This window comes from Panthera onca, chromosome B2, assembly GCF_046562875.1.
Source record: "Panthera onca isolate mPanOnc1 chromosome B2, mPanOnc1 haplotype 2, whole genome shotgun sequence".
In the NCBI taxonomy this organism is placed as follows: domain Eukaryota; kingdom Metazoa; phylum Chordata; class Mammalia; order Carnivora; family Felidae; genus Panthera; species Panthera onca.
The window spans coordinates 5,714,106-5,728,116 of NC_138343.1; the positions used below are offsets into that span (position 1 = coordinate 5,714,106).

Sequence of the window (14,011 nt, forward strand, 5' to 3'; positions counted from 1 at the left end):
CACATGGGCTGGAGTCCAGGAAAATTCTGAACACAGAACTTCCAGTTGTCTTCTCCAAGTAGATTTGTGGACAGTGTTACTGGCTCTTGGCAACAGCATGTGATTGGTCATGGAAAGTACTGCCAACCAAGGAAGCTCACCCGATCTTAGTGTCCAGACTACAGGCAGGACATTCCAGAGCCTTAGAGTTTACTTCCCAGGGTGTAGTCTTCTTCAGAGTGATTTTTCTTTTTGCTGGTTTTTGCCTCTGTATTTCACCTGTAGGTGTTTTGTTTTTTTTTTGTTTTTTTTTTTTTTCAGACATCAGGGGATTTTTACTATTTGCTTATATTTAAAAGCAGAGAAACAAAAAGTTGATAGTAGCTATGTTTGTATGGGTAGGGTTATCTGCCTGGGTAATCTTTTGAATCCCTTATGCTAGTATATTTAAATTATTTTAAGACTTTTCCTTTGGGGATGGTCAGATTTCCCAGAGAATGCTCTTCTGCTTTTTTGCCTAGAGAGTACAGAAGTAGCTGCCAGAATTCTGGGATCTGAGCTGGAAAAGAAGACAGGGAATTTCAACATTCAGTCTGTACGCATTCACACAATCTCTCTGAGCATCGTGTCCCCATTCTTAGCTATGTTTGGTGCCATGCAGCCCCCAGACCCTCTGTTCTACCTTTCCCCTAGGATAAACCTCCAGCTTTCTAGCAGTGAAAGGGATGAATTGTTAAAATGATTTTCAGCTGTCCTCGTATTTTTAGCACCGTCTTTGTCCCTACTTCCAGAGTTGCCTGGTGTCACGGATTCCTATTCTTTTAGGATTCTGTGTTGAAATCAGATTAATTCTCAGCTTTTCCCACTGCTGATTTAGGATCGAACTTTGGAGCCTCACATATGGTTATAAAGGCTGTGCGTTGCACCCATGTGAGTGGTCTGTGTGTGAATGGCACCATATGCAATTAGTGCCCTAGGACTGTGAAGCACGCAAGATGGCCCAGCTTAGATTTTCTTGGATCTAATAAAGGAGTTACACCTCCTCTTTCTACATTACGTTGTCCAACATTTTGTTTCTGTTTTCTTCTCTTCACTTGTACTTGAACTTATCATTATTATGTTTAATCCCTTACTGTTGTTTTAGTATGAGCTGGCAGGAAGGACTGTTAAACGTGTGTGTTCACTATCTTCCGCCAGAATTCTCCCAATAGGTTTTCTGTGTTCTAACAACACAGTCTACATATGCTTACGGTTTCAAGCATGTATAATTTTGCATCCAAAGAGGTCCTTGTCCCCAAGTTCTAAGCAGTCTGACAACCATCAGGATTTGCAAAGGTGACGGCGGTGGCAACTGTAATGTACAATTAAACTATGAAGTTGTGGGGATGGGCGTGTTTGGTTCATGCTGTTAGCAGCCACTAGGAGTTGCCTATAAGAGGTCAGCAAATGGGTTAGATGGGAGAAATATGATGGCAGCTGTGCATCTGAGAATGCCCCTTAGGTACAGAGATGGGGGAACAAGGAATGAATGAGAAAGCTTGGCTTAGGCATTCTTACTCAAATTAAGAGTCAGTGTCATGGATGCAACTGAACTGAGCAGTAGCTAGCTGTGCCTGTTGGCTCCACTGTCTCTTACTTTTTTCTCCTAGGCTTCTGGGTCTTTCAGATGGAGTGTCTTATACATGCACATTGTAACTGAACTATTTATTGAGTGCCTACTGCTTGTTACATAAGTCCCTACTAATCATTCATTCTTTAGTGAGAATTTAAAATACAGATGCCCCGTGGGAGAGATAGCATGTTACATTTTGTACTTGTCCACCCCGAGTCAGTCAATAAATGTATGCAGCTCATCTTAACTGGTTACTCTTAAATGGTTAAGAGGAAGACAGTAAGGGAGTGAATATGTATAGTGAATAAAAGCACTAATATTGCTTCCCAACTCTGTTTTGTATGGAAGTATTCAATGAAATTGCCTATCAGTTCTTGTTGGGGAAGAAAACATAGCTTTGTGGTTAAGATTGATGGGGAAAAGTGTGAGAAATATTCCTTTGATCCAACAGCTGAAAACACTTGAGAAACACACACATCTAGAAAGAGAAACAAGAAAAAGTCCTTTCAGTATTTTTATTGGCTCCATATTCATGAATTTATCGTTAATTTTTTCTTAAATTAAAATTTTATTACTATATAGTGGCTCTGGTCATACAAAAGAAGGTCCTGTATGACCAGGATGTAGCATCTGGTGCTGCTTCTTTTGGGAATGGTATTTGAGAGAATTAAGTCTATTCTCTCTGGAGGTGAATTTGCACACCAGAAGTCATGCAGAAATAGTGCTTCTAGAAAACAGAATGGCACCATCTTGTTTTAAGAAGTACTGCAAGAGAAAGCAGACTTAGACCCGAGTGCCCTACTTCATATGTGGAAGAGTTACAGACGCTCCCCTGCAACGTGTCACCATGGGGAATGGAACCTGGCACATCCAGTTGAGAGCAAGGGATGCCATCACAGCCAAGGGTACGTATAGGTACAAATGGGACAGCTCATGGGCCCTTTACATTGACCACATGCTCAAGTTCACAGAACAGATGCCATGCAGCCCTGGAAGGATGTCCTCTGACTTCAGTTGATAGGTCTTGGCTGTGGGAAAGGGAGGCTTGTGATGTGGCTGTTATAGTTGAGTTAAAACTCAGTCTTGTTCTGTTTTGATAGTCAGGAGGCCACAGTTGCTGTGGTGATGGTCAGACGTGGCCAGAGCCCTTAAGTGTGATATGAGGTAGAGAAAGGAAGAGGGGTTTTAGGAGATGAGGAAGCCAAAGGCAGAGACACTTTAAAAAAAAAAAAACAATAATAATTTTTTAGAAAAAACTTTTTTTTTGGCAACAATCACCACTACTTATTTCCAGAACTATTTCATCATCTCAAACAGACACCCTGTACCCATTGAGCAATAAACTTCCCATACTGTCCTTCCCCCAGCCCCTGTTAACCTCTGCTTCTCTGTTTCTATGAACTGCCTGTTCTAGATACCTCATATAAGGGGTGTCATACGCTTGTCCTTTTGTGTCTGGCTGTTTTTCAGTTAACATAATGTTTTCAGTGTTTGTCTGTTCACCTCTTGATGGATGCCTTGAGTGGATTCTACCTCTTGAATGTTGCTAATGCTGGAGTGAATGCTAGGGTACACTTATTTGAGTTCCTGTTTTCTTTTCTTTTCTTTTCTTTTCTTTTCTTTTCTTTTTTTTCTTTTTTTTTTTGTCGTTTGAGTACATTACCCAAAAGTAGAATTGCCAGGTCATATGGAAGTTCTTTGTTAAACATTGAGGAACAGAGAAGAGCTTTTAAGAGTGAAGTTTATTTTGGGGCACCTGGGTGGCTCAGTCGGCTAAGCATCAGATTTCGGCTCAGGCCATGATCTTACCTTTCATGAGTTTGAGCCCCGCATTGGGCTCTGTGCTGACAGGTCAGGGCCTGGAGCCTGCTTCAGATTCTGTGTCTCCCTCTCTCTCTGCCCCTCCCCTGCTCATGCTCTCTCTCTATCTCAAAAACAAATAAAAACATTAAAAGAATTTTAGAAAAAAGAATGGCTGTGCCCTTTAAAAAAAAAGAGTGAAGCTTATTTTCTTTTCCTAAATGTTTATTTGTTTTTGACAGAGAGAGAGAGAGAGAGAGAGCGCGCGCGCATGATCTGGGGAGGGGAAGAGAGAGAGGGGGACAGAGGGTCTGGAGCGGGCTCTGTGGTGACAGCAGAGAGCCCCATGGGGGGCTCAAACTCATGAACTGTAAGATCAAGACCTGAGCCAAAGTTGAACGCTTAACTGACTGAGTCACCCAGGCTCCCCTAGTTTATCTTTTTCTTAATGGGATACTGAAAGGATGAGATTTGGTGAAGTTGTTTGCAAGCATTCCTTAGTTTCCAGAGGATTCTCTTGGTAAGTGGTTGTTATTGGGTCTTGTTGAAATGGCATTATATGCATGGATTAGGATTGTTTCCCTCTTTTATTTTCGGGATCACTAAAAAGGTCTCGGCTGAATAAGGTCTATCATAATGACTTCTATTTGAGATGGTGGGAAAATACACCAGGACACAGGGTGAGAGGGGCTGCCTCTGTGTTTCCTGGCCCCACTTACGTTGTACCCTTCATGTCTGGTGATTTGCTGCTGTGTTGTTCAGGGGCAGAAGAATGTGACAGCCATCTGGGAATTTTGTGGTCTAAGTATCTTTTCTTTTTCTTCCTGGACTCTTGGAGCATTTTTCTTAAGTTTCTGGTTAAGTTTCCCCACACTGTTCCTGAGTCAGGATCCTGTTGATTTGGTGGTGGGAATTATTAGAAGTACTGTGTCTTCGGAAAACAAGACATACGCTAGTGTGATGGCCGCATCATGGCCATGGAGTAGAGACTTTGGATGTTGTCAACCATTACTGATATGATGAAAGTAATTGGTATGGCCTCTGAACTAGAGTTGCCAGATGATATTGCATCAGAACTGGAGTTGCCAGATAAAATAACAACACGCTCAGCTAAATTTCTATTAGGTAAACAATGGGCACTTTTTTTTTTAGTATAAGTGTAAGTATATCCTATGCAGTACTTGGGATATACTTATACTAAAAATCAGTCATTTTGGGGCACCTGGGTAGCTCAGTTGGTTAAGCGTCTGACTTCGGCTCAGGTCATGATCTCATGGTCCGTGAGTTCGAGCCCTGCGTCGGGCTCTGTGCTGACAGCTCAGAGCCTGGAGCCTGCTTGGGATTCTGTCTCCCTCTTTCTCTGCTCCTCCCCCACTTGCACTCTGTCTCAAAAATAAACAGTAAAAATGCAGATGCTCAGATTCTATCCTATGGAATCAGAATCTGCATAAAAAATCATTTTTTTTTCTGAAATTCTAATTTAATTAGGTGTCGTATATTTTTATTTGCTAAATCTGGCTACCTTCCTGAGAGCACTAAATGCTTGTAAAGCCCTTTCTTTCCTTCAGAGTGTTCTTCAGCACAGGTGCCTCCTGCCCAATGCAGCTGGCTCATGTTTCCCACGACAGCCAGGGTGTCCGCTGTGGAGCCTGGCGGGTAACACTGGCCCGTCGGAGAGGCGGTTACATGGATACGCTCCGAGGGGCCAGTGTATCCACAATACAGGGACTTGATTTTCAAACCTGGAGGTTGAAATCTTGACTGAATTGAGACAGTGCGTGTTCAGACCTCGGAGACGTGGGGAATTAGGAGAGAGGGGTGGGTAGAGTTCTGGGAAAAGGGGAACAGGGATCAGATGAGCCACCTTGTCCGCATTTGTGTCCCAAGTACCATCATCCCAGGGGTGAGTTGATGGTCAGCCGTTACCTTTGGTTCCAGCACCTGGCTGCTCGTCAGCATGGACTGGCCCTCAAAACCGAGTCCTTCCCTTTACAGCTCCTGCCCCCTGGTGAAGTTTTCTCCTGTGGCTTTGCAGCTCCAAGATTTCATGTATCTGAATCTTGTCCTATTCTATATTTTATATTTTAACCCCAATAATTATAGCCCCTGCAGCTGCTAGGTAAAGTTAGGCAAGTTCCATCCAGATTGGCTTTCCGATGAGGTTTGATAAATTAAATTATGGTCATGTGTAGAGGAGTGAGTGGGGAATGCTGATTTGGATGCATGTCCTAATGCCTCAGCAGCACAGAGCCCCCCAAATCTCTTTTTTTCCTTTCTCATGCTCTCTCTCTCTCTCTTTTTTAGATTAAAGAATTCTTTCTCTCTTCTCCCCACCCAAACCAACAGAAGCCAATGTCCTGCGTTTCATAGGAAAGGGTTACTTTCATAAAGCATGGGTGTGCTGTAAAAGGCATCTGAGGAGCTCATCTAGGTTGTTTTCAGCTTACTTTCTTTTTGACAGCTTTAAAGGGCCTTTTAAAATTGCCAGGAGAGTAGATTCATATTTTTATCATTCCACCTGCATAGCATTTTAGACACATTTATATTCCTGAAAGCATAATAGTACATAACATTTAGCATTTAATTTATGACTCCTGCCACATCTGGTATAAAACTCCTTCTGAAGCAATAAATCAACCTCTTCATGTCAAATTGCCATTCATTCTTTGACCTCCTCCATAATTTATGGTTTGTGAGTGCAAAATGGGAGAAGCAGCTTAAATCAAGTGGGTTTTAATTAACAATCTTAGAAAATTCAGAATATTTGCAATTTATTCATGAGGGGAAAGGACTTTGTTGGTGGAAAGAAAAGTGTGGGGGGAAGCAGCCTATTTTCATGGGTAGAAATTGAAGTCTGTGTTGGGTGCTTCAGAACCACAACATGAGGATTTTTCTGTACTTTGAGCCAGGAAAACAAAGTGATTCTGATAGGAAAAGCCATCCAAGCTCCTAGGACAGAATTCATTTTCTAGGAGAGATTTTGAGAGGAAAGAGTAGGGGGAGACAAGGCACCACCTTCTGCTCAGTGCAGCCTTTAACAGAGTTGCCTGGCTGCTGACACGGTGCCTTTCATGTCAACCAATTTTATTTCTAAGCTTTTCACAGTGTGTCCTAAGTAGCTTCTATTAGCATTGTCCTGTCCGTTTCCTTGGCAACAGAGCTGGTCAATTTAGACACCATTTAAGAGCTGTGCAAAAAGCAACAGCCAGCAGTGTGATGGGCAAAATTACAGAGAGCAAGCTGAATACAATCCTTGCTGGAGGAGACGTGTTTTCTTCCAGGGCCCATTTTATTTTAATTAAAATCGAAAAGCTCTTTTAAACAAGGCCCTGGATTAAGCACAGGCCAGAGTCATCGGCTGTACGACTGTACGGCCACATTCCTTAATGTTGTCTCTTTAACCTTAACGGATTGCTTGTACTTTCTCTTTCTTCCTTTTCTTCCTTCCTTCTTCTTTCTCTTTTTGTTTTTTTAAAGAAAATCTTCATGGTTTTATTGTATCACGAGGCATTGTAACATCTGAACAAATCAATATCTGGGCGATGAGGCAGCTGCTTTATCTTTCGCTTTTTTGGGTTACTAGAGCAACTTGTCAGTAGATTAAAAAAACAAAAGGAAGAAGAAAACCTTTGCATTACTTAAGTCTTTCCGAGGCATGTACCGGTCCAACACAAACTTCTGGCAGATGCACCTGGTCTGGCATGCAGACATCCCGCACGACACCTGGGTAGTGTGCCCGGCTCCCTCTCCCACTGCAGGGCTCATTTAGGGATGGGATTTGGAGCATCTGCAGAATGCGAATAGTGTCAGGAAGAGGAGGGGGAGGAGACAGCAAGAGCGCCTGGCTGGGAGGGGGAGGAGGTCAGTTTGCGCAGGGCAAGCCTGATCATGCCATTGCTGCAAACCCAAGCATCGTTGATGTTCTTTAGTAGGAACGTGTGGTGGAACCCCACAATGGGGTCTCCACCGACCTTGAGCTGGCCCACAACCATGCTGATGACGCAACTGTCCGGCACAGGATGATGGTCTTGCGCCGCGATGCCGTGCTGGGTTTTCTGGAACGGAGGCTAGACAATTTCTCTACATGGCATCTTGCCCTAGGAATTGTTGTCCTTCCCGTGATGTGTCAATACAAATTGTGCCTAGTTGGAGTCTGTTGTTATCAGCTAACTGGTAATAATTTCGAATGAAGCCAGATCCGGTCTGCTCCCAAATTGGCTTGTCTCCCATTCTGGAGTATCATCCGACCTCATTGAGACCTTCAGGATGGCTTCTCCTGTGACCTCCAAGAGGGTTGTTGACACATACCTCATTTCCTACTTCACTCCAGTCGTCTGCAGGCTGACTGAGGCCAGGACCTCTGAGGAGCAGAAGTGACCTTGACCTTTCACCCACTGGGCTCCAGCCTTCACAGACCCTCGGGTCTCCCAGGGGCTGGCTCCATGGCCATGGTGGCAGTCTCCTTGCACTTTTTCAGATAAACAAGGACGAAAACCCTAGGGGCAGCATGGTAGCTTGTCACTAATCTTTAGAGTAAATACAGAACAGAGAGAGATGACTCTTCATGTCTGCACTTGTGGGTAAGTGGAACAGGAGAGAACCTCCAGCTGTACACACAATGATTCCAGTTTATCTTGTGTAAGAAGATAAACCTTTATTGCAAATACCTTTGGTGGGCTCATTTGCTATTTATCTCATTTCATTAGTTGCGAGACTGTATGCAGCCAGTTTTTCCTGGTGACCTTATGTGGAACATTTTGAACATGGAATCAACTAAAACTTTGGAATTTTCAGGACTGAGCTCTGTGTTGGTAATTAACGTAGCACTTACCATTGCATTCATAGTTTCCCCCCCCCCCCTTTGGGTAGGACAGGATACAGCATATTTGGGGGTAGGGGAGATCTTTTCTCCCAACATGGAATATGTCAAATTTCCTTGTCCTCCGAGATGAAAATAATTTATGTACTGTGTATATTTGCAAATAAGACAGGAAGATTGCTTACTTCTATAGGGACTTGAAGGTAGCTTCAATATCATTTTCATTTTAAGAAAGTTGGGCAAGGGAGGTTGTGTTTATGAATACAAAATTTTTGATAATACTATCTGCACTACGGTGAGTGCACTAGGACATTTCAGGATTTGCTTCTTTGATGCTTTTAAATTACTTTCATCTAAGTGGAACCCTGCAAAGCTGTGAATGCCTCTTCACTGAAAGTATTAAAGCAGAGACATAAGTCTTGCTATTGGAGATATCTTACATAGGATTCATGCCCAATAGAATTCTACATTTCTAGGACTTCTAAAGCCCGTTCTTACACTGACATTCATGATCCAGTCCTTGAAGATGGACAAATGCATGTTCCGCGAAGTAGCCCAGGAATTGGAGGGAGAAAATGACCCTTCCATTTTGTTTTCCCCAGTTATCTGTGAACATACTTCACCTCTCTCTACAGGTCTCCCATTTTTTGGGGGGGAAATGCAGAAATGTTCATCTCCAGGCTTTTTGGATTCCTCTCTTATCAACAAATATAGCAAATGACTCTGTACATTTTTGACCAAATATTAGTAGGATGATAAAGTTTCCGAGATTTCTCTGCATTTTTTTTTCTTTGGGTAAGAATCAGCCAGAATCATGTCTCCCATTGAAAGGGTTACTGGGGCCTAAACCCATTCCGATCAGAATCTCCATGGCTAGATAACAGAGATGCCAATTAATGCTGGCTGTAAAGGGGAACAGCAGGGTCCACCAGTCATATTCCCATATGGCACACAGGGACAATTAGATACATAGGCTGACATTTCATCTTTGGTATTTACATAATGCATACTATGGTGATTGATAGGAAGGAGGTACATAGATGTGACAGACTGACAGAGGATAAGGGCAGATGTCGTCCGTCTTTTTCATTATGATGACTATTTTAACGAACAGACCAACTCATTTCTGCAGACCATTAAATCATTTGACAGTATAAACATCTGGAGAATAGCCCTGGGGATTGGGTTTGTCAGGTGAGGGCTCTTGCTGGCAGGGAGGGGGCATGGGGCTTTTCTGGGGCTGCTGGTTCTGGGGAGAACCACAAGCTGCCCATCATGGAAAACCCTGCTTTTCTTGACATCAGGGGTTCAGGATGTGGAAAAGATGTGTGTCACTAAGACGGTATCCAGCTGAGAGCATGTTTCTGTCCTTTTACATTCTTTCAGGATTCTTCTCTCCAATGTCTGGCCTTTCCTGGTTTCCCTAGCTCTAAACCCGATTCATTGAATAACCTTGAGCAAATGACAACCTGTTTTAGATTCCTGTTTTCTCATCTGTGAAATGAGGATCCCTCTAATGCCCAGCTCTGTCTCCCAGGGGAATAACTGTTTCTGAAAAGCATTTTGATCTTCATAGGGAAGGGTGTTCTACAGCAACACAGAATTATACTTGGTTCTGTACCACCCACAAGTTTAATTTCTGTGGTCCCAGCCTGACGCCATAAACAATCTAAGTGTTTCTTGCTGTGTGCAGGTAGTGACGCCCGAGAGGGGAAACCATTTAAATTTCAATGTGAGCAGCATTTTTTGTCTTATCTTTGTTCCTCTAAGACAGGATTCTCAGTGTTGGGACTATCAGCACGTGGGGACGGATGGGTCATTGTTGTCACCAGCTCTTGCGCACATTGCCCACTCTTTACTAGAGAACAATATCATCCTTTCCTTCTTTCCTGGGCTGTGATGAGCAAAAATGCCCCCAGACATTGCCAAACGTCCTCTGGGCTGTACAGTCATTGTCTGTTGAGAAGCCCAGCTCAAAAACATGCTTGGATGGTCAACCCAGCAACTTGAGATGGGGTTGTGCTCAGATCTGGGCCTCAGCTGGTGCTCATAGAAAGTAGCTGGTGGCCTGCAAGGTTTGAAGCAGATTTCAGAAAGAGAAAAAAAAATCCCATTTTTATATTTGAGTACAGTTAGTTACATGAGAGTCTTCCGGCATTTTGTCCCCCTAGATTGCTGCTGCCTGTCCCGGTAATGAGTATAAACAGTGGGTACTGGCCTCCGAGCTTTCCTCGGATGTGGAAGAAGGGAGGTGTTGGATCTATTTGAAGTCTACAGATTGAAAAGCAGACACGCAGTCTGGCTGTATGAGACACAGTCGCCCCCAGTAATGATTTTATATGGTTTCTTGGAAAAGCTTCCTGCTTCACAGTCACAGCCTAGGAGTGGGTTTTGCATCCAGCAAACATTCCATTGATTCTTCTTATATTCAGGGTGTCATAGCAAAGTGTGTGCCACACTGGGCTGGCATAGTCTCTGCACATGATGCAATCATCGTCACTAAGTCATAAAACAACCAGGAAGGATCCTGGCTTAAATAACTAAGACATAAAATATTGCATCTGTCGCAGGAGGCCAAAGAATGGAAAGGTGTTTGGATATTTGGTTAATTATTCTACCTGGGAACTGAAAATGCTGGGTGTGTGTGTGTGTGTGTATTTAAAATCAGAATTAAATGTTAGTGGAAGAGGAATGTTTTTCTGAAAGAAGCCACGTGTGTGAGAATTTAGACTCTTTTTCTACCCTCGTCAAAGAAAGTGCCACCGTCATAAACCTGTGTCCAGGTTCTAACCTGGTTACCTGTGTCCAGGTAATAACCCCTTTACCTTTCCAGGAAACAGATGTAGAACAAGGAGGTAGAAATAAATTCTGATAATCAGAAGAGATTCCAGAAAACCCATGTACTAGGATTTGTGTACTAATGGATCAATTAAATAATTAATGTCTTTACATCTATTTCAGCCCATCCATTCGACACCTTTCAGCTCCCAGGGAAGAGGAAGTTCTGGTTTGGGAAGCAGGCTCCGTGCTGCCTGGGCAGAGTCTATAATCTTGGGACTCAGGGTGTGGTCTAGACAGGGAGTGTGGGCTCCAGGTGGGCATATTTTCTTGGTTCTTGGATCCAGTAGCCTATGTGGGGTGGGACATGGCTGGGAGAGGAACAGTCTAAGGCCCTTTAAAGGCCAAAGCCCCGAGTTGGGATCCTTTTATCTACTTCTCTTGACAGTCGCCCTACTACTAGATTCTGGTTGAAATAAGACAGATGTAGTTGGCTTGGGTTAAATGAGTTAATGCACACAAACCATTAGGAAGAGTATCTGGCACATGTAGGCAATCTGTAGGTGTCAGCTGCACGTGCTGTGATTAACATTGAGGAGTTCAACCTAGGTTTTGGTTCCTGGTGTACTTTGGGTACACTTCCAAAAACCAGAGATAGCTTGAGAAAGGAAAAGTTAAAAAAAATTTTTTTCCCAGCACTGTTCTCTTCTGATGGCTGTTCCATTGGCATAGTCTAGCATTTAAAGAGTGAAATTTGAGGTTTGAGCTTACAGGTTTGGGGTACCTTGATGAATCACTGAGGGCTTAGAATCACATCTATGGTCTGACATGCCATGCTCTTGGATTGGTGCTTCTATCAATCAGATGATGGTGCCTACCACCTTACACTGGCCATTGTTGGACCATCTCACAAATATTTAGCTTGGGCAGGGGAAGACAGTTAAGACAGTGCAGACGGAAGACTCTCAATTCACCAACACTGACAGAAAAACTACTCAAAGTATATCCTGTAAATGGTCGGTCGTCAGTTGTTTACCTTTTAGAGATTGCCTGTGACTTTGTAGCTTAAAGTCAAACTGGTCAGGTACTCCAGAGGAATGGTTGCTTGCTTTTTTTTTTTTTAATTAAAAAAATTAAAAATTTCCAGCCATATGAGTTACTGATTCTATTAGTCTTAGCCATCAGCTTTGGGATTCCTTTAAGAATATTGCTGGGCTACCTATGTCAAAAAACGCATGATAGATTGACTCATAAAACTTTAAAAGTGATGTGGCAGACTTTTCCCTCTTCATCACCTTTGCATCATTGACCTCCACATGAATCCAGTCTGAGACTTGGCTGTGGACCTCTCTGAGTTAACAAATCATGGTGTAAAGTCAGGCTCATTTATGACTTCTGAACGCCAGCAATTCTGTCCAAAAGCCCGAAAATAGCAAAGGGCTCCAGAATGAATCATCCCCATTTATTTTAGGCTTTCAGTTTCTACTGAGCAACTTTTACAATTCAGTTCGTCTAGTTGGGGAGAAGTCTAGCCAGTGGGGCTGTGATGAATCAGGGTCAGAAACTTGATGATGAAAAGGAGGGCTTGGTAAAAGCAAATTTTTAAATTTTAGGAACAAGATCAGCTTTCATTGTTGGGCTTAACTTGTGGCCATTCATGCAGTGAGTGGCAGGGCAGAAATTTAAGAGAGAGAGTGGTCCATCACTAAAAGCTGCAGGATTTATTTTATGCCATGCTGATGCATTTAATGTGATCTGAATTGGTTCTCTAGGAAGATAATTGTGTAGCAGCATAAAATACATTCAAAACATGAACATATTTTTCTTCTAAAATAATAAGGTCATTTGCTAGGGAAACACTTGTTTTTTTTTTTTTTTTTTTCCTCCTGTCCTTGATTCATTTCTCTTTAAACTGGTACTGCCTTTCTCCTTCCTCATTAATAAATCTCTTTGTTTCCTACAGAGGAGAATAAATAAACCCTTCCTTTCTGCCCACAGAAAAGCCTACTATGTATGTGTGTGTTTTCCACTCACTCTCATTTCTGGTGAATTCACGAGCAGAAAGAACCCCGCATTACTGTCTTCTGTCAATCAGCTGAAAGGGAGCTGGGAGCTCACTCCTGTTAAGCATCTGGGAGCGTGGCCACCCAAGTTTTAATACTTCCACTTTATAGGGATCCCAGTAGAGTGAGCACTGTCAGCAGTTCCTCCAGAAAATAAGTCACTTTAAAACACCTCATATAGGGGAGCCTGGGCGGCTCAGTCAGTTAAGTGTCTGACTCTTGATTTCGGCTCAGGTCATGATCTCACAGTTTGTGAGTTCAAGCCCTGCATTGGGTTCTTTGCGGTCAGTGCAGTGGGATTCTCTTTCTCCCTCTTTCTCTGTTCTTGCCTCATTCATGCTCATGCTCACTTGTTCTCTCAGTCTCTCAAAATAAATAAATGTTAGAAGATAATTAAATAAAAACCTCATATAATATTATGGTGTCTTGACATTAAAAATTAAGCTGAGGCTCTTGACTCACAATTAAGACCCACTCAGGAAAAAAAATGTGTTCAGTGAATAGAGTTTTTCTTTGCGGAGATGATCTCCTTTGGGGGCATGTGGTTGTGGCTAGTTCTCTTGTGCTGACCGGGCACCTCAGAAATATCCCAGGTTCCTGGATTTTTCCTTTTCCCTCCATGTCTGCCTTGAACACATACCCATCTTTCTCTCTGTGCCCTCAGCACTGGTCTTTGTTTTTCTTAAAAAAAATTTTTTTTTAACGTTTACTTATTTTTGAGACAGACAGAGACAGAGCATGAACGGGGGAGGGTCAGAGAGAGGGAAACACAGAATCCGAAACAGGCTCCAGGCCCCGAGCTGTCAGCACAGAGCCCGACGCGGGGCTCGAACTCACGGACGGCGAGATCACGACCTGAGCTGAAGTCGGCCGCTCAACCGACTGAGCCACCCAGGCGCCCCTGGTCTTTGTTTTTCAAGGTGACAGCCATCTAAGCTGAGAAGTTACGCTAACAGAATT

The 14,011-nt window shown here is 43.1% G+C and overlaps 1 long non-coding RNA gene and 1 pseudogene across 1 annotated transcript in view; one reads left to right on the top strand and one right to left on the bottom strand.

Annotated features, from left to right (window-relative positions):
* The window catches only part of LOC132666657 (uncharacterized), a 297,042-nt gene that overhangs the window by 98,844 nt on the left and 184,187 nt on the right, over positions 1-14,011 (top strand). The gene's annotated exons all lie outside the window — the stretch shown is intronic.
* Positions 7,198-7,621, bottom strand: LOC132666565 (nuclear transport factor 2 pseudogene; annotated as a pseudogene).